Source organism: Apium graveolens, chromosome 8 (genome assembly GCF_009905375.1).
Source record: "Apium graveolens cultivar Ventura chromosome 8, ASM990537v1, whole genome shotgun sequence".
Classification (NCBI taxonomy): domain Eukaryota; kingdom Viridiplantae; phylum Streptophyta; class Magnoliopsida; order Apiales; family Apiaceae; genus Apium; species Apium graveolens.
In genome coordinates, this window is record NC_133654.1 from 38,026,190 (window position 1) to 38,053,322 (window position 27,133).

Below are 27,133 nucleotides of genomic sequence, written 5' to 3' on the forward strand. Positions count from 1 at the left end.
TGCTGCAATTGACTATGAAGACGAGGATGTAATGGAACACATGCAAAAGTATAGCCCCTGGTGGTGCACCGCTGATATATGGAAGGCAATGTGTAACCAATGGAAAGACGAAAAATGGCCGAAGAAAGGAAAGATTGCTTCAAGTAACAGAGTTGCAAGCGTCGAGAAGGTCAAAGGTACCTACAAGTGCGACAATATCTCCAAGTTGCAACATATTGCTATCAGGGTATGAATGAATAGTTTAAATATATTATAATCATAAATTCTAGAATATCACATATTTATTACATTGTATTTTTGGAAATATATCTTGTGTAGGAGTCTGAGTCTCAAGGTCATGTCAATTGGGTGGATGTGTACGTGACAACTCGTGATGGAATTCCTGAAGTCGTTACTATAGCGGTAATAAGCTTTAATTAATTTAATTATATTGTATCTAAATCGAATTATTTTTTTCAATTATTGTATTCAATAGTAATGTAAAGTAGTATGGTTTAGACTAAAACTAAAAGCCTGAAATCAAATTAGGTAACTTAAATATAATTCTAACTTAGGATGTTACCTTTCACTTGTCCTTACTAAGAATTAAATTTTGACATATAGACTATCTTAGAAACTACGAAACCACTATCTTAGCAACTACGAAACCGTGATCTTAGGAAGCATTATAGGTTATTTTTTAATTTTCTGTGCACACAGATATAAAAACACAAGAATCCTACCAACTAAAAAAATCTTAGTAAATTTCCTTTTTCATTCTAGGTCTAAAAAATATTATTTTTAACTACTCATTACAGTAACAATGTGTTAATTAGTTTATATTTTATAGTAGAGGAATATTAGCATCATTCATGTTTAATTTGGGACTAATTTAGTTTTTTTTAATTGATAAAATGATGACATGGTGATTATCGACGTTTATTTGATGAGCGCTATCCTGAGGGTACTGAGCGTCCATATTTTGATCAGGATTTGTGGGACAAGGCAGATAAAGTGAAAAAGAATTATGCTAGAGGTCAAGGACAATGATGATGCATATCCATCTATGGCTCCTCATTTAGCACACAGTCATCGAGCCATCCATCGATTCATACTCCGGTTGACTGTGTGGGGGCTATATGTCGAGATCCGTGGCTTCTTCGTATACTAGGAGGCCATCTGGGAGCTCTAGATCCTGAGGAGCTAGCTCGTGCAGTGGCGGAGGTAAATGCATCACAACAGAGGGATGACTCTGAGGTATTTTATTTAGTGATGCTTCCTGAATTTTCAGTTTTTTTTTATATTTTGGAATGAGGTAGTTAGTTCGTTATGCATAGTGAATATCATTTAATTCATTTATTGCTTATTTAATTACAGGGAGCACATCGTGATGATCATGATGACGAGTTTGGTGGATCTTCTTAGTGCGCCTGCGTCGTATTTATGTTTCTTTTGTACTTGAACTTTGTTGTATTTGTGATTTTGTGATGAACTATCGTATTTAGCTGGCACTTAAAAATCCATTTTTTTTATTTTTTAGATGGTGTGAAAGTATTTGAACTTTTATATTAAGGTAATTTGGTTTTGAGCAAATGTTTTGTTGCATGTGTTGGGAAACAGGTATTAAATATTAGGAAATATGCTCGAAATGGAATATATTTAAATTCTTGAAATTATTTTTAGTGACAGAATTCAGTAGCTAATTTTTGCCATTAATAATTTAATTAGCGACTGAAAATGGTAGCTAAAGCATGTCGCATGAAATTAGCTACCAAGTTCCGTAGCTAAAAGATGTCGCGGAAAATTATACATTTAGAGACCAAATATTAGTGGCCGAAAGGAGTCGCCAATATTAGCGACTGTTCTCGGGAGCGAACAGGGGTAGCAACCTTTACAAACAAAAAACTATAGCAAAAAATGTCGCTCATTTAGCGACGAAATGAGGTAGCTAATTTTGGTCGCAACTATTAGCTACCACAAGCCGTAGCCAAAACCGGTCGCTATTGTTAGCGACCAAAACTGGAAGCCAAAATTTGTCGCAGAATGCAGTGACAAAATTTTGTCGCTAAAATTGGTCACCAATTTATTGTGACAATTTTTAGTCACAAATTATGTCGCCCCCACGTCAGCTTTTTCCAGACTGATGCTGACTCAGATTAGCGACGACATCGGTCGCTAATATCCGACGCTAAATAAGCGGTCGTCAAAAGTCGTTGCGGACGAGCACGGTAGCGATCAGTTTTTATGTGACAGATAATAGCTACGTAGTGCGGTCGCTGATACGTTACTACTATCGAAAGTGGTCGATGATACCCGGTCGCTGATAGACCTGTATCTTGAAGTATCTCCAGGGCTCTCTCAGCTTTATGGCTTGCGATTTGGAGGTCCTCTATGGCTCTATCAAGTCTAATACTTGCAATTCAAGGTCCCGAACATTCAAAAAATAATCTTTTGTAATATCACGAGGTTCCTTTCTTAACTTACTCTTGACTTCTAAAGTCTCGTTTTTTCTAAACCTAAGTACAAGTTTAAGCACCACATTTTCTCTCATTTCCCTCGTCAGTGAATCACTTTCATGTGGATCGCTAACAACCTTAACAAAAGGTGAGTTCTTAACAGGTTCATCGCTGTCATAGTCAAGCATATGGGCATCCTCATCAACAACAATAGAAATTTGTGATGATATCTCTTCTATTTCTTCCTCGAGGTCTTCCTCACCGTGTTCCTCCATATCCTCATCAAATTCTTTAGCAAGACCTCACACATTCTCATTATCGACCATCTACATATGTCCAAAAGGAAGTATCAATACTAACAACTAAAAGGAAACGATTCTAGACCACTAAACCCACAAGTCAACCTACAAGGTAGTCAACAAGATCTTAAACCTAGGCTCTGAATATCATGTGTAATATCTCGATTTTTCAGGATATTTATTCTAAATAAAAACTAATAAGCAAATATACGATAATTAAATTTTTAACCCAAAACAATCAACTTTCTCGAACCCGAGATATCAAAAGTCAATAAATAATTCAAAATTCTAAAATTGAGGAGCAACTCGAACAATAATTTAATATTAAAATTTCAATACAAAACAAATAAAAAACCAAATAGCAAATCCAAGTCGTCCTTATTCTATTCGAAAGGAAAAACCTGAAATGTATACACAAAAATGAGCTAAAAACCCCAGCAAGTAACCATCTTTCAACAACTCACGATATAATTTCTATAACAATTTTCAGAATTTAAATTGATAAAAGTTACAAAATAATTCGTTTGCATTATTCCACAATTATAAATTAAAGTTATATTATGCCTGTGACACTGCTTCTATAATTCAATGCGGGCTAATTTATATTCCTCGTTAAGATAAGGCCTAACAAGATATTTATGTGTTCCGGAATGTGCATAAACTAGTTTTATGCACACTACCAGTGACTGGATTTTATAAGTGAATACGTAACTAAAACTTGAATTTCTATGAAGTCTTTTCTATTTCCAATATCTCTATTTTCGATAATCAAAATAAATCAAATACTTTGATACATAAAAATGATTATATTAAATAATCAATTTAAACACTAGTGACTAAGGAAGAGTCACTTATCTCAAATACGACACTTAAAATCCGAAATTAAAGACATGAACAAATCTGGCAATAACTAGTTTTTCTTAAACACAAAGGGGTCATTATATAGCAACATAAAAAACCTAATTATTCTCTTAATCATCTCCTAATTTCTATCATTTAATAAATGATATTAATTACAACTAATTCATTTCAATTTTTAACAAATTAATCAAATTTCAAAAAATAAAATAAAAAATTCCACGTATTTATTTGGTGAACAAAAATAAAATCTACTCTCTAAATTATCATTATAAACACATAATTATAGTTAAACAAATAAATGTATCTCTATATACATTATAATAGTAGGGGAGTGGAGAGACTCCAAAATATTTCAAGCTATTTTTCTTGAATTCTTATTTTTTCAATTTTTTTATTAAAATATTTTCTAGCATTTAATAACATAATTATGGTCATTAATTATACCAATTAATTATATATTAAATTTATTTTAATTTATTTTAATTTATTTTTATAAAACTTAAATGAACCTTTTTAATTTAGAATTATAATCAGTATATCAATATAAAATATTAATTATTGATTAAATTCATTTATTTAGGTAAAATGGCGACATAAAATTATTTGTATCGTCTAATTTTGAGGAAAAAAAGTAGTTTTTTTCAAGTTTGTTTGCGATTTTACTTTTTTTAATTATTTTTTTGCATAAATACGATTTAAAAACAAAAGCAACCATATCTACAACTTCTTTTTTGTTTTCCTGAAAAGTACTTTTTTTTGTTGCATTTGAGATTGTATCAGGTTGCAACATCGTATTTTTTCAAAAAAAATTGAAATATAGTATTTTTACAACTTAAAATATAAAAGTCGTATTTTTACAAAAAAAGAACTTTAAAAAACCTATCTTTGGAAAACCCTCTATTATTTTCTATTACCTATTCAATATCAATGGGTTACGCGACCTTAACTTTCGAAAAATCTTTTATTAATGGTTATTAACAAAAAAAAATATAATAGCATGGAAGTGGAGAGTCTCCAAAACATTTCAAGGTATTTTTCTTGAAATCTCAATTTTTTAAATTTTATTAAAATAAGTTTCTAGCATTTAATGACATAAGTATGATCATTAATTATATCTATTAATTATTCATTAAATTTGTTTTAATTTACTTACATGAAAGTTAAGTGAATCATTTTGATTTAGCATTATATTGATTATATCAATATGAAATATTCATTATTGATTAAAATAATATATTTAGATAAAATGGCGTCATATAATTATTTGTGTCGTCTAATTTCGAGAAATAACAAAAGAAATTACTTTTAAAAAAAATAGGGTCACATCTAGTTTTGGAAATTAAGCAACACTGGTCTACGGATTCATCATTTTGAAATTAAATGCCTCGTTTAAAAACAATTGTGCATATCGTGCATTAATTGGGCCTGTGCCGATATTCACAAACCCTATACCATATCAGTATTTTGTCTCTGTTTTCATGTCTATGGACACACGATAGCTGCGGGCATGATTGCTGCGGGCATGATACTTTCTTAGACAAGGTTGTTACATACAATTACAACAATTTTTTACTGAAAAATTATAAAAAAAAAGTGTTTAATAAATTTTAAAAATATTATCTTGAAAAAGGTTTTTGGTCCAAAAACTATTATCTTCATGCTTTTGAGAAAAGTGTTTTCAACTTTTGCACGAATTAGCTATCAGTTTCACCATCAAAACTTCTCAAAAATAATATATTTATATATTATATCTCAAAATATGTATAAATTAAAAAAAATTATTATAAAGTCATCTAATTTTCCACACAACACTTTTTTCACCCGCACTTTTTCTCAAAGTAGAGCAGTTTTTAATGGTACTCTCTCAAAGGGAGCCTTAGTCCCTAAACTAGTACTCCTTCCGTCCGTTAAATTCTCTAAGTAAAGGGTAAGAAAAAAATATAATTTAATGAGTAAAAATGAGTATAGTGTAAAAAAGTAGTGAATTTGAGTGAATGTAGTTTATTTTTAAATTATAAAATATTATTATTTTTGGAACGTAAAGAATTGAGATGGATATCACAAAAAGGATAGTATAGAGAAATGAATGAGACGAAGTAAGTTTTTATTTTTTACTTGTGACTTTTGGTGTTTAAGATCATATTTGTAAATGTTATTTTGTAAAGAAATTATTAAAAATTAATAGAAATTCCGAAAAAGAAATTAAAAATAATATGTTGAAGTCAGATTTCTTTTATACCTGAAATTATATGTAAAAAAATCAAAGCTATAAACAAGTTACAGAGTGAAAAACAAAATATACATCTGTGATCTATAAATACTTTGCTAGCCCTAGCTATAAACGTAAAGCTGAACTCTTCACCACTGTTTTTACAGAGTGCCTGCATCATCGATTTCCACGTAAGAACAGGTCGATCTCTTTTTCTCTTCGCTCAGTTAAGAAAGGGTCCGGCAGGGGAGAGTAAAGAATGGTCGGTCGCAGACTCTTTGGCAGCTACAATGTTCAGCTTTGCATTCTACTTTCCATAATTCACATATGTCTGCACTCGACTAAACCGTAACCTATGGAGTATTTTTTCCCTGCTAGATGAATCGTAACCCTATATAAGCACAATTGACCGAAAAATCTGTAAATAAATGTGAAACAGTAGTACTCACGTACTACCCGTCACATGACCATGTGCTAGCTTGGATGGTTTGATGCGTACAGTAAATAGTCCGATAGCAATCAATAGCATATTTTGTCTCTCGAAGCCAGTGGAGCACACAGACAATTTTGTCTATTTCATCGCAGCCTTCGCACTTGGGACACCCCCTTGAGATGCTGTTGCGCAGTACGAGAGACCTAACATATTGTGCATTGTACGAAGAAATTAGGCCCCGTGTATTCATTCCAAACAGAAGAAGTAACTATTCGAGAGTCGGTTATTAAGCTTATTCATGTCTATATCTAATCTTGCATGCTTAGGACCGGCGGGTCTGTGAGGCTAACATTAGAACATGTGCACCTTAACAGGGTATCAATTCATCAATTTAATCAACGGAGTTAATTACTATTCACGCTAAAACATTTTTTTTTTCTTAATTTTTATGCCCCGCAAAACTTCATCAATTCATCAATTACTATTTATCAAACAAATTATATATATCCAATATAATACGATAATTATGGATAATCTGAAAGTACTATTAAAAGTCGAGGGTTCGTTACCGCCGACAACATTAATTATAATAACTAAAATTATATTAATTAATAAAAATTTAAATTTCGAATCATTTCGATTATATATTAATATATAATATTTATATTATCAATTTCAAGATTTTAAGTAAATTTAAAATTGAAATAATATTAAATTAATAAATATATAAAAGAACCGTGTTTTGCGGGAGATTAGAGGTGGTAATTCATAAAAAACATGAAAATTTGATACATTTGTGCGGGTTCCGCCAATTGATGGTCATTAACAACTCCATCAAAAATCAAAGATTTGATTGATGAATTGATGGAGCATCAACTTTTGATGAAGTAAAAATAAAACCGGTGCATGGTACTTTTGCAAACAAGAAATGATAACGCTGATGAATCAATATTTTACTCCCTCCGGTGCGTATGCTTATAGGCCCCCAAATTTTAAGCATCTAAAAAATATAATATTTGTCTGTGATTTAAAAGGATTTACTACAACAAACAAGACTAAGGTTAATCAAACTTTTTTTTAACCAATGAATAAAGCATACTAATATTGTTAGAATTTAAACTCGGTTGCATTTAATTGGCGGCTTTTAGTTGTAGTGTGTTTTATTCGGTCAAATTTAGTAGTAAAAATGGCGGAATTGTCGACTGGACGATTTTATATTATATAAAATGGGTGGGAAATAATATTTCCACCAAAAGATTTTTATATTTTGAAACTGTATATAATAATGACCGATTTCGGTCAATTTTATATTTACATTAAATTTTAAATAAAATAAATTATATATATAAGTTTTAAAAAAAAAAAAAATACTAAGACTTGGGAATAACATGTGTCACGTATCAAATTTATTTTGGTTCAGAAATAGATGATAAATTCGAATAACGATAAAAATATGTTAGATTTATATTTGATCTTATTATTTGCATTGATACCTTGTTATATTAAATAATTGAAAAAGAAGTTTTCTTTAGCTATGACTATCGAACGTAACATAAATGAAAAATGTTTAAGATGAAGACTACTTATCAAAAAAAAAAATTTGATACAAGGAATAGGTAACAACCTGCAAAATGTTTGATAGAAGGAAGAGGTAACATCCCGCAAAATATTGAATAAAAACCAATCGAATTTGGTATACTTTAAGTTTGATAGGCGGGAATTGTAAAATTTCACCAAATTTCTAATTGTAATTTCAAATTAATGGATGAATAAAAGTGATCAAAATTACGGTCATTTTTTGTTTAAAAATGCGACCAAAAATTATAAATTCACCATCCTATAAGGAATCATCGATATAATTTAATTAATTAAAAGTGACCGAATTTGATCGATTATAGCTAAATTTCACCATTTTTAGTTGGTGGAATTTATACATTTTTCTTCTAGTGACTTGATGATTCTAAAAGTATTAAAAATGTAAAATGATATATTTATAATATTCACTATAACAAATTTAGGCATTTACGACGGTAAACTTACGATGGAAAAAAGTGTGCGCCCAACTTACAACGGAAAAAAGTAAAACGTTGTAATTATTTACGACGAAACCAAATTTAGTATTTTATTAATAAACTTCTGCACGACACAATTAAACAAAAATGAAAATCAATTGAACTTGCGACGATTTGAACATTTGGTCGTAAGTTAATTATTTTTATAAAAAATTTAACTTGAAATTAAATTAAAAAATTTTTGCCTAAAATTACGATGAAATATTTGTGACGGAAAAGTTTGGATCGTCCAATTTACGATAGATATTAGAATTCATCGTAAGTTATCTGTTAGGTCCCGTAAAAGGGCTATTTTAAGCTAGAAGGGGGGTTGAATAGCTTAATTACCAATTTAATATTTATTATGGCATTTTAAAAATATTTATCCCGTTTTAAATATTTTATCGATGCAGATTATATATGCGGAAATAAAAGACAAGGAAGAACATACCACACGAGAGATTTATCCTGGTTCACGATGGCGCAACCTCTAATAGATTCGCTCACCCCTACGTCCAGTCCTCGAACTCCTCTCCAGGACCCGAGTTTTCCCTTAAAATAACCTTGCTCATTACTTAGGCGGAGAACCCTTTACAACCCCACAAATACTTGTCTTGGTGCGTAACTCCGGGTTAACACCTCAAAATAAATATGCAACCTACACAACCTAACTTAGACAATAACACCCTGTTATTTCTTCAAAGTTGATGTAGATACCTTGGTGTAATCTTTGTCCTTCTAAACTTTTGTCGGTCTTGGATCTCAGTAGTTGGTCTTGGGTCTTTACTCTTCCTCACGGTGCAAAGACTACCAACTCCCCGTTAGTACGTCTAGGATTTGGGACTTAGAACGAGAATCACCTCACTATACTTCACCTCACTGCAAAACGAAGAAAACAATATCTACGAAACAATACCCGTTACAGATAAAAAGAGTTTGGACTAGTAATACACTTAACTAGACCGGATGACTTATAAATATTCTTAAAATAATATTAATGTATATTTTTCTTTAGATTAAGTGAATGTTAGAGTATACTTGTTATTACTTCGTTTTGAGTAATATGTCTTATTTCCGAAGTAATAAATATATCAACTCCTTGGTGAAGTGTTATAGCTTTCAGATCTTTGATAAAATAATTTCTCGTTTAATATAATCGTGTGTAGACTTTTATAAATCGAGACCGTTACATTTATTCTTTAACTATATGCACTTATAAAATAATTGGAAGAGAGAATAAAAGGTGCGTAATTTAAACACAATATATCAAAATAATATAAGAGCAGAGTTTAAATTATATTAGCACAGTTTATATGTATATATATATATATAATACAATATAAGCTTAAAGTTTTTCCCACGAAACACTGAAGGAGCTAGTAAGGGAAGTCGCTTAATTCTTATACGATTATATATATACTTATATTTACTTAAAAGTTTTAAGATCTTCCCAAGAAACATTAGAGGTGCTGATAATGAAAGTTTTTAGCTTTTTCAATTAATCATTAATTACTTAGTTAATTAAGTAATTAGCAACATTAAATATAACAACTTTGAAACCTTTTAATAAATACAACCAAAAATATAATAATTACCTAAATATCATAAAATGATGATCTGTAAGTTTTGGTCAATTTTAGTCAAAGGTAGCTTGGTCAAACGCTCGGTCAAAGTTTTAGTCAACACCTAGAAACACCCGGACAAAATTTTTCAAAAATTACGAAACTTTAACCATGCATAGAGAATACCATTTAAGCGATAAATCTTAAATTTCAATATTTTCTAGCAAGTAGAAGGATTTTATTCGGTTCCAAATAAAATATGAACGATATTTTATGAAAACATATAGACATTGTTGGCTTAGTTTGGGCTAAAATAAATACTTAGAATATATTTTCTTAAATATAAAATATTTTGGGAGTGTGGAAAATATTTTTAAGTATTTAAAAATATTTTCTCCGATAAATAATATATTTGAGATACGAGAGAAAATGATTTGGAAAAATATGAGGAGGGGGATAATGTAATATCCGAGATATATCGTGTAATTATTTTTGCTATTAAATAATTATTATATGTGTTCAGTATCTATTCTGTGAATTATTTGTTAAGTGTTAAATGTGTTTGGACGTTTAAAAATATTATTAATTGAGTATTTTAATTTTTATATGTCCAAAATAAAATATAGATAATTGTCATATCTTCCTATTTATTTTTATGTTGATTTATGAATTTATAGGAATTATATGAATGTTATAAAATCTTTTTCCGGGTATTTAAAATCTATTTTATAAAAACGGGAACCAACCACCGTTAACCGTTTTTATGTTTTTAGAACCCGAAATTCTTCCGAAAACTCCTTCCTAACCTAATTGCAATATTCCGAGCATCTTCCATGTTTCGACTTTTTCGATCCGGCGTACGGTTTGTCCTGCGCGGGTCCCGGCGTAACATTTTCGATACAATATTCGTTTCGGTAAATCAATAAAACTCGTATTTTCGAGAAACGGGAGCTTTTTATTAAACTATCACAATTATCACCTTGTAATACGTGTAACCAGGCGCTGAGACCAATACCGCAGTACAAATTGTACTGATTTGGATAATTATCTCAAAAACCGGTACCGTTTGGATCAGTTTTTATAAATAATTGTACCGTTTTATATCCGAAATGATCCAACGGGATACTAATTTTTCGTAAGTATAAATAGCATCTACCGTATCTTATGTTGTACCGAAAATCATTTGTAAACAGTTAAATAGATAATTATCCAGAGAAACGAACCGTGTTCTTCGTGTTCTTAGCAATCAAACGAGAATTTGAAGACGTTATTGGAACCCGATGGAGGCGTATGAATAGTCAAAACGAAGCCCTCGACGAGACAATCGTAACCGTATCAAAATCTTCGAATAAGGGTATTTATTTTTCAATTTCACATTTTTCAGTTTTTAATTATTTAGACTTAAATTCGGATTTTGATTTAAAGGAATTGTTTGATGATTTCGTTGGTTGATTATGATTGTAGGGGTTCTAAGGATTAGTTTCATATATTACTTGCGTGATTTGGTTCAGTGAATAGTAAAAACGAGTTTTGGAATTTTACAAGATTTTTAAATTGATTTCTTGGTTTAATTTAGTGTTGTTGAATGTTTTGGATAGTATGAACGTATTATAGATGATCCCAGCTTCATTTTGGCACTGGATTGATTGAGTTTGGTTAAGTAATCAGGGACATCGGCATTTTAGCCGGAACTGAGCTCGAGGTCGCCGGTTTCCATGGCTTTTCGCCGGAAATCGCGAACCACGGCTCACCTGTAGTGAATATTTCCATATATGTATAGCTGGGATGTTACTGAATGAAACAGGACTGAAAAACACTTGAAACCGTGCTGTTTTACTCGCCTGTGAATCACCGGAACTCGGCCGGAGTTGGGGCTCACCGGCCGGATTCTGGAAAACCCAGAATTTCCGGCGGTGTTCTTCCCGACCCGCCTGAGTTCCTGGTAACCCGGATTGCGACCCGGTTATAACCCGGGTTTGATCCAGTTTTTCCCTAATTCAAAATCTGAAACCTGTTTCTGGTTATTTCTTTTTAAAAAGAATTTATAAATTCATTATTTATTTTCTAAAATTCATTTATAATTCCAAAAATCATTATTTTTAATTCTGAAAATTATTTCTAAATCCAAAAATAAATCTGAATTTGTAATTAATTAATTTTAGTTAATACTTAATTATTTAATTAGTCAATTTATTTAAATACTAATTGATTAATTAATTTAATTACTTATTAATTAATTTTAATTAATTATTTAATTAGATTTAGTTATTTAAAAATGATTTAAAAATTTCCGAAAAATAGTTTGGAGCTTTAAAATATTATTTTAAATTATTTCCAAGGCTCGATAATTACTATAAAATTGTTTCGAAGCCAAAATTGGCCAACTGAACCTTGTTTATTACCCTGAAATTGATCCAACGATCTGTTTTAATTCCGAAAAAAATGTTTTAAAAATCATTTTAAATACTCGAAAGCCTGTTTATGACCCGAGACTTCTTTATAAATGATATATCATTGATTATGGGACGTGCTATGTGTTATATGTGACTTGTTGGTTAACTGTCGGTCTATATGTTCGGTGATTACTTGTTTATAGCGTAACTTTTAATCCGCTAATCGGATTTGGGTAAAACGAAGGGTAGATAGAAATGTATGTCGAGTAGAATCGTATGAGTTAAATATTAATAGATACTTATGATGCCTATCAGAGTAAGCAAGGCGTAAGAAAGAGAAGCAGGTGATCAGAAAATAGAATTTACATGTAGAAAATACAGCAAGTAATCAGAGAATAGAAGCGAGGCATAAGAAAAGCAGACGAGTGATTGTTGAATGGAGTCAGTAAATAAGTACCAGTGAAGTTGAAATCGATTATGATAAGGCAAGTACTTTTAAACCTTTCTCGAGATATATTGCAAATATTTCTAAATTCTCTTGTGACATATTGTTAATACTCAAAATAGGCCTGTTTTATATTGGAAATATTTTGAATCCTTCAGCCTTGAACCTGAGCCACATCATTTGATCTTGAGCTGTAAGCCTTATTCTTTGTGAACCGTTTCTTGTTGATTTACCAAATATTAAACCACATAAATACGATACTAGTCCACAAATATATAACCATCACATACCAAATACTGGAACAAAATTGTTTTAAACATACAGAAACTTTTATACTTAATCATACCTTGTGACATCAAAGTATTAAAACCCTGTAAAAACATTATTCATCTAATACTCGATTGTCCTGCAGGCTGGAGGCCACTTCTTTCATGTACTTTGACATACCCTTTCAGTAACCATGAATTTTTACCATGCTTTTATACAAAAGTTTTATTGTTATTGATTATGATCAGGTTTTATTAAATTCTGTTGTTTATTATATTGAACTGCTTTAGAATTGGATAGTTTTCTTTGTGTAGACCAGATTCGTGGTCAGACCATATCAATGGTCAAGTTAGGCCAATGTGTGCCTTGGATCCAGTGGTTAGAGCAATGCTGTGTGCTATGCTCGGGGTTAGTGCGTGACTGATCAGCAGCCTAACCTTGGTTTTAAAGACTTAAAATGAATATCCAATTCTATTAGTTGTTTAACAAGAAACTTGATTCCTTTGAATCATCTCGTTTATTATTGTTTAACCTTAGTTATTGATAATATGACTTGCTGAGCTAGTTAGCTCACTCTTGCGAATCTTTTTATGTATTCTACAGTTAAGAAGGATACGGTTGATAGCAAGGTTTTCCAGTTCAATGTGCGAGCTAGGATTCCAGATTTTGATTGATCGAGCTAGCAGGAGCTTATTGCAGTAGTGAGATAGTAAGGTTGTAAGAATAATTTCATATCAGTTGTAAATCAAATTAGTTGGGATTTGGTACGTTATAATAAAAGTTAAGGTTGTGGCTTGTTTTCATACTTTAACCTGTTGCGATCCGTGGTTATGTAAAGCAGGGTCATTGCAAATAATATTTTATATACCGGTTTATATATTGAGTAAGTGTTGTGGACCTCAAACCTCTGACCCGGGTTTGGAGGGCGCCACAGGTTGGTATCAGAGCTACAGGTTATAAGTCACTGAAACAAGCCTAGATTGTCGGGATTGGGTAAGGGTTAGGATTAGGAATAGGAAATAGAAAGATAGGTTATCGTGAGTTTGAGTGCGAATGTATAGTAGGTCTCCGGCACGGGTCGTGTTGCGATTTGGGATTCTCAACTAGCGACGTGATATCCAAGCAACGGCAATGGCAGATCCTGATTTCCCTGCATCAACTGATCGTTTGGAGCCTTCCGTTTAAGGATCGTCATCTTCTCCCAGATTCAATTTACGCCTTGTTCTTTAATCAGTATTAGCGGTATTATTTTCTGTTATGACAGTTGCGCCTCTCCAAGTTATTCAACGCTATTCTATCATTTCTCGATACGAGACTACCTATTCAAGAACCTTCATTTGCTTATTCTTGTTCTTTTGAACATTCAACCATGAATGCATCTTTTCTGTTTACTATATACTATATTCTATATCTTAGTTTAAAAACCTTTTCAATGAAATAACAGCATTTGCGAGAAGGGACACGATAGCTGCAGTAAATGGTGAGTATTGAGATACAAATCAAGGTGAGAAAGGAGTTTAGAAAGAAGATTCAAGTGTTCTGGAGGATGGCTGTTATCAGATTACAAGAAGCTATTGGTAATTAGGCCACTCATGATTAGCTTGTGGAATGGAGTAGATAAGTGTTAAAGAGAGAGAGTTAGAGGAGATTAGGGATCTGGATATTTCTCGAAATTAGGAAATGGTGTTGTAATGATATGATATATATATTCTAACAAGATGATGCGACATTAGCTAACTTGTTGACTATTGGATAGTCTGTTCTATTTAATAATTACAAAGTGGTTAATGGGGATACTACCAGTATAGGAGCCTTAATGTGAAGCTACGAATAAGATAACGTGCAACGATAGCGGAAGTTTTCATTTATTTACGGAGAATAATAGACCCCAATGAAGGAAAAAAGATAAATGGAAGTGAACGGACCCTTGAGTGATTGTTTCTTTAACTTGGTATCTAGTCATAAGAAGGACAACAACCAACTCATACAGTAAGGACAACCTGAGGTGTGATTTTCAAAATTTTCAAAAATTTTAACAAGTTTTTGAAAAAGATTTTCCTCACAAAATTTCCAAAAGCCTTTTTGAATAAAATAAGTTTTAAACCTTGGTTGTCAAGTTACTACTTGAGTTTCTTGTTTGTTAAAGGACCCGGATTATCTGGAAGAATGTTGTTTCAGATTCAGTATTGTTAATTCGAAGAATGAGATAACCTGCGATTACAAAGAAGTGGATGCAAGTATTATCTGATAGGATTAACAACAGAACTAGCGTACGGAGTAACTATTCATCCAATTACTCGGATTATCTGAATTCGAAGAATTCATTAATTAAACAGAAGCCTGAGCATGATCGAAGAAGATTGAGAAAATTTTCAGACTTTTCTAAAGGAAGAATATTATTAATAAAATGATCGCTATGTTGAATGATTCATGGTTATTCCAAATTAAAAAGAGGAAACTCAAAGTTATCTGATAAGAACGCCATTATGATTGAATTGTTAAAGTATTACACGTGTAGGTGTGACGTTACAGACGCGAGACTTAACAAGTAAGAATCTACCATCATGCTTAGTTGTGAGGGCAATTTTAGCATACTTCTAAAAGTTGTTATGTGATACAATTGGGAAATGATCGAGCAAGCTCGAAAAATGAATACAAGTGCAATGTGGATAGTGACCAATGGTATCATCCTCGTCCTCAAAATTACAGCGTATATTCCTTTTTAATTCCTAAAATGTCTGAACTCATTTTCTTAATAAATTCTTTCTGATGATATCAAAAAGGAGGATTTTGCATTCCTTTCAAATTTAATTGTTCCCCTCGGGTTTTGTTTTCTGATTGAGACAAACAGTGTTATGATAAGACACTTTGTCGGAATGACGAAGAGTCGGGTGGGACGCCACCTAATCATGTGTTGTATGCCATACCGTATGAAAGACTGGCCATCTTAAGTACTAATGTGGTTGTCTCACTCATATTGAAATCATTACTTCTTCTTTCTTTTCAACTCTAAGTTTATTAAAATTGTGAATTCTTCTAGTTGTTTCGTTGTACCATTGTTCTTACGAGAGCTTTTCAAACAAAAGTCAATATATTATACACCCAGTGGGCAAAGTCTCATATATCTCTCATGCATGGAAAGGAAACAAAGGCATATGGTGAGAATTACGAATCACTGGCCCTAGCCAGGAATGCATTACGAGTCAAGGGAATCTACTTTAATAAGGAATACATCTCCGAGAACGAGAATTTATGATTTTCCTGAGAAATATGTTATTTAGAATATGGATATGATAACGTGGAAGATTATCGCGGATACCTTATGCGTTAAAGTATTGAAAGATGTGGGAGCAATTTGATCATATATTTTTCAAGGTTTTATTGATAAGATGAATTATCCAGTCGAATCAATAATTTGATGACTAAAGGACTAGCAAGTTAAGAACGTGTAGTCATTGAATAAGTAAGTACCAATGACGGAATCGATATTTCTGGCAATAAGTTACGAAGAATTGCTATCATTTGAGATAAGAGGATTTGACATTATTCTAAGAAGTGGATTAACTATTCAAGTGTGATGCTCAGGTAGACCGTCGTGATGAAAGATAGTTCTGAAGACGCCAAATGAGAACATGAAGAAGTTTAAAGGACAAAGGAAAGTAAAGAATTTGTTAAGAATGATTTAGGATTACAGTGACTAGAATATAAGTGCTATGGCGATTATAAATAAGAGTCAAGAGCAAACCGAACTTGAAGATTTTACAGTCACAAGATATATATTCAGATGAGTTACCAATATTTCCTTTAGATAAAGAAAATGTGTTTATGATTGATTTAGCACTTGAAAGAAAGCCAGTGTTCAAAGCCCCGTACAGAATGACACCAGATAAAATGAAGAAGTTACCAGAGCAAACGCATGAGATGATTAGAAGAAAAAGATACTGGACCTAGAGTACCCCCTAAAATGCACCGGCACGATGTGTTAATAAAAAGGATGGAAGGGTGAGATTATGTGTTAGCGAAAGCTCAACAAATTTACTCTCAAGAGCAGATATCTGTTACCTCGAACCAGTGATTTGTTTAATTAAATGAACGAAGCAAGGTATTTCTATAAGATTGATTTAAGACTGGGTATATTACCAGGTGAAAATTTAACTTATGGACATATCAAAGATAATTTTCAGAACTCAGTACTGTTGTTACAAAATTCTAGAAATGTTAGTTGGATGAACTGATATACCAGTGATATTTAAATTTGACAAGTAGAATCTTGAAGGAGGAATCTGGATAAGACGTACTTATGTTACTTAAGAAGAACCATTCAACCTATATAATGATAGATGAGGAGTCAAAGAAGGAAGAAGCGATATAAAAAGTTTACTAGGTGAAAACTTTAATGGCAGGAAGTATAATTCTTAGTATAGATAGTCAGTAAGGAGGAGACAAAAAGAGGATTCAGCAGAAGAGTTTAAAGATAGTATGAATGAAGAAAGACCAGAGGTACCAATAAAAGTAAGAAGTTTTATCGTGGACCAGTTATTATCAGAGATTGTGCAAGATTCTTGAAAGTTGCAATATTTTGGATGAGGTTAACCAGGAAAAGCAAGGAAGATATATGAAATGGAGAAGGATGAAGAAAATTTTGTGGAGTTAAATGAAAGAATGATTACAATACCTATTTTATCACTTTAAAAGAATCAGGGAGATTTGATAGTTTATAGTGATACTTCTCGTAAGGGAATAGGATGTGTGCTGATGCAAAGTAATACCGTTATTGCATATGCATCCAGACAACCGAAACCTTATGAGCAGAAGTACCCTACTCATAACTGGGAATTACAAGCAACCATAATATTTGTTTTGAAAGATTGGGAAATATTATAAGTATAGAGAAAGATGAAGATATATACGGACCATAAGAGTTTGAAGTATGAACTCCCGAGGAAAAGCAAATGTAGTGGCAAGAGATGGGTAAGAAAGAGGGAGAATGAACATAGCGACTATACGAGCGGAATTATCTATGGAATTCTAGCAGTTGGAATTGGAGGTCAGAGTTCATGATCTAAAAAGGAGTAAGAATGTATAAGTATAACTTTTCAATCAGAATTGTTAGAAAAGATAAAGAAGTGTCAGGAAGAGATAATGGATCAGGATATAAATCATTCAGTAGGTGAAAAAAAAAATTTGCACGCGAAAAGGACGATCAAGGTATTTAAAGGCTTTCTTCTAGAATTTGGATTCCACCAGTGACGGAAATGAAGGATGAAATTTTACAGGTAGTTCATAATTCGAGGTATTCAATTCATTCAGGGAGTACCAAAATGTATAAAGATTTAAAGGAAATTATAGGTGGTTATGTTAGTGTAGGTGCCCTAGAGGCAATACATTATTCTTTTATCTTTATGTCAGTTGATCATTCAATAAATGTATTTATTATGACCTTAATTACTGCGATATTTTGTTAGCATAATAAATGTCCTTAGAATCATGATACAAATTGTATAGTTTAAGTACATGACTTGAACTTGAGATTATATAATATATATCATATTCTTAAAGGTCCCTAGTCGAGTATTATTATATAGGACAATAATAATACATAGATAGACTAGTATGTTGTTTGACAAGATAACCAGATCTCATTGGTTATAAGTATGGGGATACTGAAGTCAATACATAGGTACATGTGAGAGTACATGGTACTGGACAGACCCACAGTGAGATTCTTCATGTTTAATAAAGTCATAAGAAAGACTCACAGTGATAATGGTGTAACGATCCTTTGACTTGAAATCATTATATTTCTATACGAGGATTAATATACTTTGACTACATTAAAAGTTACTTTTGATCGGGTGATGATAAAAGTGGACATCGGGTATATCATGAGTCGTATGAGAAATATGAATGATAGATAAAGGATTTAACCCTCCTATAATTAGGAGAGATATTATTGGCCTCTTGATTGAGTGAGAGTCGTATGAGAAATATGAATGATAGATAAAGGATTTAACCCTCCTATAATTAGGAGAGATATTATTGGCCTCTTGATTGAGTGAGATTATAAAAGCATGGCCATGCTCAAATAATGATTTGTTTCAATAATCTACTCATGCATCAAGTAAACCCAGATTAAATGTTGAAGAGGATGACTAAATACATGCCTCGAGTTTAATCTATAATATGTATGGTTAAAGGGATTATATTACACGAAAAAACATTAATCACGAAAGGTTTTATCTAATCACGATTTAATTATTGTTTAATTGGGTAACAATGATGTATTACTAGATACCGCTCATTGTTTATAATTTTATTAGAGAATAAAATTATTGCCAATTAAATAATAGCCTATAGGGTCGCACAAATAGAGCACTTAATGGAATAGTTAATTTAAATTATGGATTTAAATTAATTGATGATTATTTGAATTTTATTATAATTAAGTAAGACTTAATTGAGATAATATAAATTCGAATTAAAAGGAATGTTTTTGCCCATAATAATTAAGTATGACTTAGTTATTAATTAAATAATAGAAATTCGTTTTTATTATTTAATCCAATACCTACTAGGGTTGGGCTTTGCTATTATGGGCCTTTTTAATCAGTCATTATAAATAGATAATGAGAGGTTAAAGAGGCTTGAACGTTTTTTTAAGAAAACCCTAGCAGCAAAGAGAGGCAGAGGCAATTCAGATCGTCAAGAAGGAGGCTAGTACATCCATTCCGTAGTCAAGTTCGTGAGACGTTCTTGAAGGTGCTCGTGTGGATACCATAGAGGTGTTTCTCCGAGAGGTAGACACAAAGCGTGATAGCTAGGATCTCCGTTAAGTTCGTAAAAGTTAATCTCTTGAAAGGTATGATTCGTTATCTCCATAATCTGCCCATAATTATACATGGATCCTGTTTTTGGGTTTCGAATTTTTGTTTTATTTACGTTTATCCGCTGCGTTTTATGCCTTCGGAACCCAACAATGGCATCAGAGCTACGTGTATAAGGGGCTGATTTGGTTACGTGTTTACTGTATTTTTACAAGTATGCATGTGTGATGAGTCTGCCATGATAACAGTTATGTTATATGAGTCTGCCATGATAACAGTTATGTTATATGAATGATATGATGAATCTGTTAATGATCTATATGATGATACTAGTATGTTTAAGATCTGCCATAACTCATATGTATGCGATCTCTTAAAATATGTATACTGATACACGTTTTTGGTAACTGGGATATGGATCGTGTGTATACTGATACATGCTTCTGGAATAGTATTCTGATACATGTTTTTCTAGTATTCTGATACTTGATTTTGCAAAAATTTCCGCCATCGGGGGGCTCGCTGCCCCCCCTGAACCGCGTGGTTAGGGTTTCGTTTTTAATTTGTGCTTATGACATATGCTTTACTTATTTATTATTCTTGATTGGATCATGATAAGTGATAAATAGTATGTCATCTTTATATGATCTATCATGTTCTTTAATGGTTACTGAGCATGGTGCATAGTTATGGCCTTAAGACCTTAGTTGTAATGGTTTATTCTTTTGGTTTGTAATAAATACGACTTGCATGTCGTTTTCTATTTGTAGTTGTTTTATCTCGAATGTAACTCGAGTTCTTTTGTAAGTTCATTAGTATAATTCTTAATGTAACATCCTAGAAGGACAAGGGAAAGAGGAGGCATCCTATGGAGGCCAAGGAGACAATGGAAGCAATAGAGAAGACATATGTAATAGTTATTTTTACACCATAGATTGACCTTGATCTTTTCATTAGCCTGAAAAGATCACATAGGATTGGGCCATAACTATTGCACGTTTACTTTACGTACTTTTCATATGATGTATAAATAGTATGTGTAGAGTAGAAAAATGCATGTTTTAATTAGATTAATGATGTATGTATGTATTAGATACATCACCCATGCCATGCCTTTAAACAAGATAAAATCTGTAACGACTTAAGATTTAAAATTAACAAACGATCATGAGATTCTCGTGTTTATGAAACACGGAATAAAATACGAATTTTCTTTATTTCTGATATGGGGCGATTTTGTCAACAACGGGTTCATAGAACTTGTAAGGCTGTGGGTTTTAAGCGAGACCGATGTGACTCCTCCACTACCTGGAAATCAAACCATTGACGAGTATTGATTTGAAGTATTTTATTCAAGGAAAAATTGGGAATCTCTTTATGATGGGATCATGATCGTTCTAAATTAAAATCCCTAAGTAAAAATATTAAGTTTTAATCAGATGCTTTCCAATGAATGAACACTCATTAAATCCTAGATCGATAAGGGGAAGGGCTGTCAGTGGCAGGGGACTCCTATCTATCATGGTGAAATGCGACGAATATAAACGGTTATATTCGGACGTTGTATCATTGGGTCTAACTTAACTGAGTCATCATAATAAGGTGAATATAAACGGTTATATTCAACTATTATGAACTTAGAAGCATAGAGTTTGGTTAAAAATCTATTAGATAGATAAGATCAATTGTTGTTCACCAAATTATCCAAGAATTATATATGATATAATTGACAACTGTTGTCTACCTAAATAATCATGTTTTAAGGATACCAGTGGTTGACTTAGAACATGACGAAATATGGATCTTGGCTCACTAGAAAGATTTATGGGATATACTTTCCGAATTAATAGTTAGGGCTATTAATTTGATAAAAAAATAGTGGGAGATATATTACGAATATATCATAATCATATGAACATAAAATTTTAACTCAGACAATCTAATGTTTATTTTGCGCTTTTATTATTGTAGATACTGAGTAATGGCAAACAACACAAACACACTATCCGTACGTTCAGTCCTTGAGAAGGACAAGCTGACAGGAGGAAACAACTTCCTAGACTGGCAGAGGAATTTGAGGATTGTCCTCAGGCAGGAGCGCAAGCTTCATGTCATTGATATTCCTCCTCCAGGCCCCCTTCCTGAGGGTGCTACTGCTGATGAACGAGCAGCACGCACAAAGGATGAGAATGATGCAAATGATGTTGCATGTCTTATGTTGGCAACTATGAGTGCTGAGCTTCAAAGACAACATGTGCATATGGATGCATATACTATCAATGAGCACTTGCAAAGCATGTTTGCAAGCCAAACTCGTCAAGAAAGGTTCAACACGAGTAAGTCACTTTTTAATTGCAAACAAGGGGCGAGTGAACCAGTTGGCCCACATGTTCTGAAGATGATTGGTTACATTGAGTACCTTGAAACTTTGGGTTTCCCGATTGGTCCGGAAACTGGTATTGACCTAATCATGAATTCTTTGAACAACAAATTCACTCAGTTTGTTGTGAACTACAATATGAATGAATTTGACAAAACACCTACTGAATTGTTGCATATGTTGAGAACATATGAGACCAACATGAAGACAGCTGAACCTGCTCCCATACTGATGGTGGGAAATAAAGGTAAGGCCAAAGGGAAGGGAAAATGGAAGGGTAAGAAGAAGATTGGATCTGATTCTACAACCAAGCCAAAGTCAGGTCCCAAACAGGCTTTAAAGCCTAAAGGTGGTGTGGCCAAGGGTGAATGTCACTACTGTAAGAAAGATGGTCACTGGAAGAGAAACTGTCCAATTTACTTGGAGGATCTGAAGAAAAAGAAAGCAGTTCAGATTTCTGGATCAGGTATTTATGTTATAGAAGTCAATTTGTCTATTTCTACATCCTGGGTATTTGATACTGGATGTGCTTCTCACATTTGTATAAATGTGCAGGGCCTGCAGAGAAGTAGAACTCTGGCTAAGGGAGAAGTGGACCTAAGAGTAGGCAATGGAGCAAAAGTTGCTGCTTTAGCTGTAGGGACTTATTATTTATCTATGCCCTCTGGGCTTGTTTTAGAACTAGAAGACTGTTTTTACGTGCCTGCGATTCGCAGAAACATTATTTCTGTTTCTTGTTTGGACAAGAAAGGTTTTTCGTTTACAATAAAGAACAACAGTTGCTCTTTTGCTTTGAATGATTTAACCTATGGTGTTGCGCGTTTATTTAATGGTTTATATGTTCTTGATTTAGATAACCCTGTCTGTAATATAGAAAACAAACGACTTAAAATAAATGACTCAAATCAAACATACCTCTGGCATTGTCGTCTAGGCCACATAAATGAGAAACGCATATCCAAATTACATAAGGATGGATACTTGGATAAGTTTGATTTTGAATCATACCAAGAATGCGAATCTTGTTTGCTTGGTAAGATGACTAAAGCCCCTTTCACTGGTAAGGGTCAAAGGGCCACTAAACGTCTGGAGCTAATACATAGTGATGTATGTGGCCCAATGCGTGTAATGGCTAGAGGAGGCTACTACTACTTCATAACATTTACTGATGATTTCAGTAGATATGGATATGTATATCTTATGAAGAACAAATCCGATTCTTTTGAAAAATTTAAAGAATACAAGGTTGAAGTAGAGAAGCAAATTGGCGGAGATGCAAGTATTAAGATCTTACGATCCGATCGTGGGGGTGAATACTTAAGCACCGAATTTAGAGAGTATTTGAAAGAGTGTGGTATTGTATCGCAACTCACTCCGCCAGGAACACCTCAATGGAATGGAGTTTCAGAGAGGAGAAATCGCACCTTGTTGGACATGGTGCGATCGATGATGAGTCATGCAGATCTTCCAATTAGTTTCTGGGGTTACGCTCTAGAAACAGCGGCTTTCACACTTAACCGTGTTCCTACTAAGAAGGTTCAAAAGACTCCATATGAGATATGGAAAGAGAAACGGTCAGGCATGAACTTTATGAAAGTTTGGGGATGTAAGGCATTTGTGAAACGTCAAGAATCTGACAAGCTTGGACCTAAATCTGAAGAGTGCATTTTTGTAGGATACCCTAATGAAACAAAGGCGTATTATTTTTATAGTCCTTCTGAGCAGAAAGTGTTTATTGCTCGAGATGCTGTCTTCATGGAAAGAGATTTTGTTTCCAAAAGAAACAGTGGGAGAACTATAGATCTCGATGAAGATCGAGAACCGCAAAATAGCATTGAACCTGAAGTGGAACAAGAGCAGAATAATGATAATGCTCAACAAACACAGGTTGTTCGTAGATCTGGTAGATTTCGCCATGAGCCAGAGAGATATGGATTTCTCATGACTCAGTGTGGTGATTTGATGCTCATAGATGAAGATGAGCCTCTCACATACCAAGATGCTATGAACAGTCCAGACTCTAAGAGATGGCTTGAAGCCATGAAATCCGAGATAGATTCCATGTACGAAAACCAAGTATGGACTTTGGTTGATCCACCTGAAGGGGTAAAACCCATAGGGTGCAAATGGGTTTTTAAGAAGAAAAAGGGCATGGATGGAAATGTTCAGACCTATAAAGCTAGGCTGGTTGCAAAAGGTTTCAAACAAATTCATGGTATTGACTATGATGAAACTTTCTCACCAGTGGCTATGGTCAAGTCTATAAGGATTTTACTTGCCATTGCAGCATTCCATGATTATGAAATCTGGCAAATGGATGTCAAAACAGCCTTCCTTAATGGAAGCCTTGAAGAGGATGTGTACATGACACAACCTGAGGGTTTTGTCGATCCAAGGAATGCTGGCAAGTTATGTAAATTGCGTCGATCCATTTATGGATTGAAGCAATCCTCTAGGAGATGGAATATCCGTTTTGATGAAATAGTCATAGAGTATGGCTTTGTTCAAAACGAAGATGAACCGTGTGTTTACAAGAAGGTTAATGGGAGCTATGTGGCATTCATAGTACTATATGTTGATGATATACTACTAATGGGGAATGACATACCTTCTCTAAAGGCTGTTAAGACGTGGTTAGGGAGCAATTTCTCCATTAAAGACTTAGGAGAGGCATCCTACATTCTAGGAATGAGGATCTATAGAGAAAGATCTAGAAGGATGATCGGTCTAAGTCAGAGCACATACATTGATAAGGTTTTGCATCGTTTTGGAATGCAAAATGCAAAAAGGGGATATGTCCCTGTGTCTCAAGGGATAACGATCTCTAAGGACCAATGTCCGAAATCATTGGATGAGAAGGACCACATGAATAAAGTTCCATATGCTTCAGCAATTGGATCTATCATGTATGCAATGGTATGTACTCGCCCAGATGTCTCGTATGCTTTGAGCATGACGAGCAGATACCAGTCTAATCCGGGTGAAGGTCACTGGACGGCAGTTAAGAATATTCTTAAGTACCTGAAAAGAACTAAAGATTCATTCTTGGTGTATGGAGGAGAAGAGAAACTCGTTGTAAAAGGTTACACCGATGCAAGTTTCCAAACAGACAGAGATGATACTGTATCACAGTCTGGTTTTGTGTTTTGTCTAAACGGAGGTGCTGTAAGCTGGAAGAGTTCAAAGCAAGAAACAGTAGCTGATTCTACAATGGAGGCTGAGTACATTGCAGCTTGTGAAGCAGCTAAGGAGGCCGTTTGGATTCGAAAGTTCATTTCTGTTTTGGGAGTGGTTCCATCGATCGCAGATCCCATTGATCTATACTGCGATAATAATGGAGCCATTGCACAGGCTAAAGAACCTAGATCACACTCCCGGGCTAAACATATACTCAGGAGATTTCACCTTATTCGAGAGATTAATGAAAGGGGTGATATACACATATGTAAAGTGCACACAAATGATAACATTGCAGACCCACTGACCAAAGGCTTGTCGCAGCAGAAGCACGATGGTCACACTAGTTCCATGGGTATTAGATATATGGGTGATTGGCTCTAGTGCAAGTGGGAGATTGTTAGTGTAGGTGCCCTAGAGGCAATACATTATTCTTTTATCTTTATGTCAGTTGATCATTCAATAAATGTATTTATTATGACCTTAATTACTGCGATATTTTGTTAGCATAATAAATGTCCTTAGAATCATGATACAAATTGTATAGTTTAAGTACATGACTTGAACTTGAGATTATATAATATATATCATATTCTTAAAGGTCCCTAGTCGAGTATTATTATATAGGACAATAATAATACATAGATAGACTAGTATGTTGTTTGACAAGATAACCAGATCTCATTGGTTATAAGTATGGGGATACTGAAGTCAATACATAGGTACATGTGAGAGTACATGGTACTGGACAGACCCACAGTGAGATTCTTCATGTTTAATAAAGTCATAAGAAAGACTCACAGTGATAATGGTGTAACGATCCTTTGACTTGAAATCATTATATTTCTATACGAGGATTAATATACTTTGACTACATTAAAAGTTACTTTTGATCGGGTGATGATAAAAGTGGACATCGGGTATATCATGAGTCGTATGAGAAATATGAATGATAGATAAAGGATTTAACCCTCCTATAATTAGGAGAGATATTATTGGCCTCTTGATTGAGTGAGATTATAAAAGCATGGCCATGCTCAAATAATGATTTGTTTCAATAATCTACTCATGCATCAAGTAAACCCAGATTAAATGTTGAAGAGGATGACTAAATACATGCCTCGAGTTTAATCTATAATATGTATGGTTAAAGGGATTATATTACACGAAAAAACATTAATCACGAAAGGTTTTATCTAATCACGATTTAATTATTGTTTAATTGGGTAACAATGATGTATTACTAGATACCGCTCATTGTTTATAATTTTATTAGAGAATAAAATTATTGCCAATTAAATAATAGCCTATAGGGTCGCACAAATAGAGCACTTAATGGAATAGTTAATTTAAATTATGGATTTAAATTAATTGATGATTATTTGAATTTTATTATAATTAAGTAAGACTTAATTGAGATAATATAAATTCGAATTAAAAGGAATGTTTTTGCCCATAATAATTAAGTATGACTTAGTTATTAATTAAATAATAGAAATTCGTTTTTATTATTTAATCCAATACCTACTAGGGTTGGGCTTTGCTATTATGGGCCTTTTTAATCAGTCATTATAAATAGATAATGAGAGGTTAAAGAGGCTTGAACGTTTTTTTAAGAAAACCCTAGCAGCAAAGAGAGGCAGAGGCAATTCAGATCGTCAAGAAGGAGGCTAGTACATCCATTCCGTAGTCAAGTTCGTGAGACGTTCTTGAAGGTGCTCGTGTGGATACCATAGAGGTGTTTCTCCGAGAGGTAGACACAAAGCGTGATAGCTAGGATCTCCGTTAAGTTCGTAA